The sequence below is a fragment of the Silurus meridionalis genome, chromosome 17, assembly GCF_014805685.1.
Source record: "Silurus meridionalis isolate SWU-2019-XX chromosome 17, ASM1480568v1, whole genome shotgun sequence".
Taxonomy (NCBI): domain Eukaryota; kingdom Metazoa; phylum Chordata; class Actinopteri; order Siluriformes; family Siluridae; genus Silurus; species Silurus meridionalis.
In genome coordinates, this window is record NC_060900.1 from 23,951,166 (window position 1) to 23,956,165 (window position 5,000).

Sequence of the window (5,000 nt, forward strand, 5' to 3'; positions counted from 1 at the left end):
TTCAATATAGACAGACAAACTGACAGGGATACATAACCTTGAAATGTATGGATGGAAAGAAAGAAAGAAAGATAGATAGATAGATAGATAGATAGATAGATAGATAGATAGATAGATAGATAGATAGATAGATAGATAGATAGATAGATAGATAGATAGATAATGAAACTAATGAAGGAGCGTGTACACCTTCAGATCAACCAATAATCAACTAGTTCTGTAAAATAGATCGAGGCTGAATCTTGTGAACCTTCAATTAGAGAGTGAATACAGACAGAGAAAAAGAAAAACAAACAAACACTGTATTGTACAGTAAAAGTTTGAATCCTGTCCAGTCTCTTGCAATCAATATAAATCAAATATGCAATCAAATACAGTACAGACCAAAAGTTTGGACACACCTTCTCATTCAAAGACTTTTCTTTATTTTCATGACTATGAAAATTGTAGATTCACACTGAAGGCATCAAAACTATGAATTAACACATGTGGAATTATATACATAACAAAAAAGTGTGAAACAACTGAAAAATGTCATATTCTAGGTTCTTCAAAGTAGCCACCTTTTGCTTTGATTACTGCTTTGCACACTCTTGGCATTCTCTTGATGAGCTTCAAGAGGTAGTCACCTGAAATGGTCTTCCAACAGTCTTGAAGGAGTTCCCCAAGAGATGCTTGGCACTTGTTGGCCTTTTTGCCTTCACTTTGCGGTCCAGCTCACCCCTAAACCATCTCGATTGGGTTAAGGTCCGGTGACTGTGGAGGCCAGGTCATCTGGCGCAGCACCCCATCACTCTCCTTCTTGGTCAAATTGCCCTTGATGCCTTCAGTGTGACTCTACAATTTTCATAGTCATGAAAATAAAGAAAACTCTTTGAATGAGAAGGTGTGTCCAAACGTTTGGTCTGTACTGTAAATGAATTTGTGCTGCTGAAATTCATAAATGCCATACCGAAGATATTCAAATTTTGTGCATTTTCAATCACTGTAATCCAAACCGTAGTTTATATCAAGAAAAACTGAAACTGTGCCCCATTATACTGACAGCATGACTAAACCTTTTTGATGATCTTGTTTGTGAACAATGACGAAAGAAAGATGAACTGAGGATTTTGAGAAAAGTACAGGCTTTTGCAAGAAATCCAGTGTATTGTGTTTTCAGAATGTACTTACTGTTTTGCAAATATTAAGGATGATTTGAAAAATGCTCCAAAGCAACTGAGAAAAACTGTAAATGCATTTAGAAGCAGACAGATAAACATACATACATCAGATCTGCTCAAACTTGGTCTCCTCAGTAATCAGATTTGTGTGTGTATGTGTGTAGTTCAGGTTAGACATTAATTCTAAAGTAGGAGGGCAAAACTGGGTCACACACACACACACACACACACACACACACACACACACACACACACACACACACACACACTCACGCACACACGGAAACACAAATAAACAGGGTAATGAATTTCAGACAGGAAGTCCTAAAACAATTATAATATGGAGTAGAACTTCAGTCTGTGTTAGTGTCAGTGTGTGTGTGTTTGTGTGTGTGTGTGTGTGTGCGTGCATTTGTGTGTGTGCAGCTCATTTATTTTCTCGGACATGACCCTAAAGTGCACTTATCCATTATGGAGCAACATTTCACATAAGGTCTTCTTATTGTAGAATGTTTTAGATCACAATGTCAAAACCTTTAGGTTATGGATATGTACTGTCACGATCACTACTGTAGTATGTTGTGGGCGAACACTAACTCTAATGTAGTCTCTTGTGGTTGTGTACTAACACTACTGTAGTCTCTTGTGGGCTTGTACTAACACTACTGTAGTCTTTTGTAGGCTTGTACTAACACTACTGTAGTCTCTTGTGGGCTTGTACTAACACTACTGTAGTCTTTTGAGGGCTTGTACTAACACTAGTGTAGTCTCTTGTGGGTGTGTACAAACACTACTGTAGTTTGTTGTGGGTGTGTACTAATACTATAGTAATCTCTTGTAGGCGTGTACTAACACTACTTTAGTCTCCTGTGGGCGTGTACTAACACTACAGTTGTCTCTTGTGGGTGTGTACAAACACTACTTTAGTCTCTTGAGGGAGTGTACTAACACTACTTTAGTCTCTTGTGGGCGTGTACTAACACTACAGTTGTCTCTTGTGGGTGTGTACAAACACTACTTTAGTCTATTGAGGCAGTGTAGTAACACTACTTTTGTCTCTTGAGGGAGTGTACTAACACTACTTTAATCTCTTGTGGTTGTGTACTAACACTACTGTAGTCTCTTGTGGGCTTGTACTAACACTACTGTAGTCTTTTGTAGGCTTGTACTAACACTACTGTAGTCTCTTGTGGGCGTGTACTAACACTACTTTAGTCTCTTGTGGGAGTGTACTAACACTACTTTAGTCTCTTGTGGGCATGTACTAACACTACAGTTGTCTCTTGTGGGTGTGTACAAACACTACTTTAGTCTCTTGTGGGAGTGTACTAACACTACTTTAGTCTCTTGTGGGCATGTACTAACACTACAGTTGTCTCTTGTGGGTGTGTACAAACACTACTTTAGTCTCTTGAGGGAGTGTACTAACACTACTTTAGTCTATTGAGGGAGTGTACTAACACTACTTTCGTCTCTTGAGGGCGTGTACTAACACTAATGTAGTCTCTTGTGGGCGTGTACTAACACTACTTTAGTCTCTTGAGGGAGTGTACTAACACTACTTTAGTCTCTTGTGGGCGTGTACTAACACTACAGTTGTCTCTTGTGGGTGTGTACAAACACTAATTTAGTCTCTTGAGGGAGTGTACTAACACTACTTTAGTCTCTTGAGGAAGTGTACTAACACTACTTTAGTCTATTGTGGGAGTGTACTAACACTACTTTAGTCTCTTGTGGGCATGTACTAACACTACTTTAGTCTCTTGTGGGCGTGTACTAACACTAATGTAGTCTCTTGTGGGCATGTACTAACACTATTATAGTCTCTTGTGGATGTGTACTAACACTAATGAAATTCTCTTGTGGGTGTGTACTAACACTAATGAAGTGTCTTGTGGGTGTGTACTAACACTTATGAAAGTCTCTTGTGGGTGTGTACTAACACTAATGAAAGTCTCGTGTGGGTGTGTACTAACACTACATTTGTTTATTGGACGTCTTAACAATATCATTGTATCTTGTGGGCATGTCCTACCTACTATTGTTGTTTCTTGTGGGCATGTTCTAACTGCTACTGTTATCTCATCACTGTGAGTCAGAAACTTCATTAATGATGTCATCGCCATTCATTGACATGGCCAACAATTCCAAACTTGTGCTTACTGCTCATATCTTTATTTAGCTTAGTAGTCTTAAACACACACACACACACACACACACACACACACACACACAAATCACACAAATCACACACATGCAAACCCCTTGTCAAGCTGCAGTTACTCAGTGATCCCCGACTGCAGTAAAAACACAGGATTTGCATTTCAGTGTGGTGTTTAAATGGGAGAGATTTAAATCCTGCTTGTTCAGCAACTTTGGATTTAAGTGTGTGTGTGTGTGTGTGTGTGTGTGTGTGTGTGTGTGTGTGTGTGTGTGTGTGTGTGTGTGTGTGTTTGAGTCTAGTAGAAATTATAGATGGACTATAGATTATAGATAGAAATGAACGCATAAATAAGCCTTAAATTACAAAATGTTTGAATTTAATAGGGCTCTGGATTCATTGTTAAAAAATCCTTACTTGCAATGCTTTTTTTCAGGTAGTTTTATGCCTTTGTAATTTTTACATCACTGACAGACTGCTGCTATTTAGCTATTTTGACAGTAATGGCTGTATGTTGACTTATTTTCAGTGGTCAGTAAATCTTTACTGCTATACAAGCTTTACATTGAATGCATAAAATATATAAGTTTGTTTTCTATAGTATTGCCCCTGAGAAGATTTACTAAAATGTTCACTAATATATGAGGGGTGTTGGAGAGTTCTTGTGTAGATCTTTGCTCATTCAGCCACAAGCGTGTTAGTAAAGTTAGGTACTGAGGTATGTAAGGTAAAGAGTCCTGGAGTGCAGTCAGTGTTCCAAATCAACCCAAAAGTGTTCAGTAGGGTAGAGATCAGAGCTCTATATCAGGCCACTCATGATCTTCCAATCCAACCCACCTTAAACAAATCTTCATCAAGTTGGCTTTGTGTACAGCACCATTGTCATGCTGGAACAGGTTTGGGTCTCTTAGTACAACTGAAGGAAAAATGTAAGGTTTAAACTGCAATTTACCAGTTTGAGGAAAATAGCATATGCCTGGAAGTCTCAAAACCATACCCCATATAATATAGATAGAATTAATAACTAGTATCTGTTTTATTTCATTATGATTTAATGCAGCTGTATTTACATTACAGTGTACTGATGGAGATGGAGAAAAAATGTTCTGTGATCACAACTAACACAAGTAACTAACCTCTTACTATAAAACCACTGGGATTATTACAGATGATTAACGAGCATGTGAAAGCAGATTTTTAAAAGTCTTTACATAAATACAAAAAATATATTATATCAGAATCTGTAAAAGTATTAGCATGACTCATACAGACACATACACACACACACACTACACACTCGTACATGATTAAATGTTTGCTGAATTGAGGAGATAAAGAGACAGCGAGTGACAAGAGAGCACTGTGTGAGTAATACAGACAGGAAATGAGGTGGAAAATAAGATTTTGTCTGACTCTAAGAAATATAGTATAATAGCTGTCTCACTCTTTCGGATATAATTTTGCAGCTCTCTCACTGTCTTATAAATATACTCACATCTGTCTCACTCAGTTTCAGATATAACCTCACGTCTATCTCATGCTCTCATATATAACCTCACAGCTGTCTCTCTTTCAGATTTAACCTCAATTTACTTTCTTGCAGATTAAACCTCACAGCTATCCCATGCTCTCAGAAATAACCTCACAGCTGTCTCAAGCTCTCATATATAACCTCA

General features: G+C 37.9%; 1 protein-coding gene across 2 annotated transcripts in view; it reads left to right on the forward strand.

Moving 5' to 3' along the window:
- xpr1a (xenotropic and polytropic retrovirus receptor 1a) overlaps window positions 1-5,000 on the forward strand; it is a 61,937-nt gene that overhangs the window by 35,153 nt on the left and 21,784 nt on the right. The window lies entirely within an intron of this gene.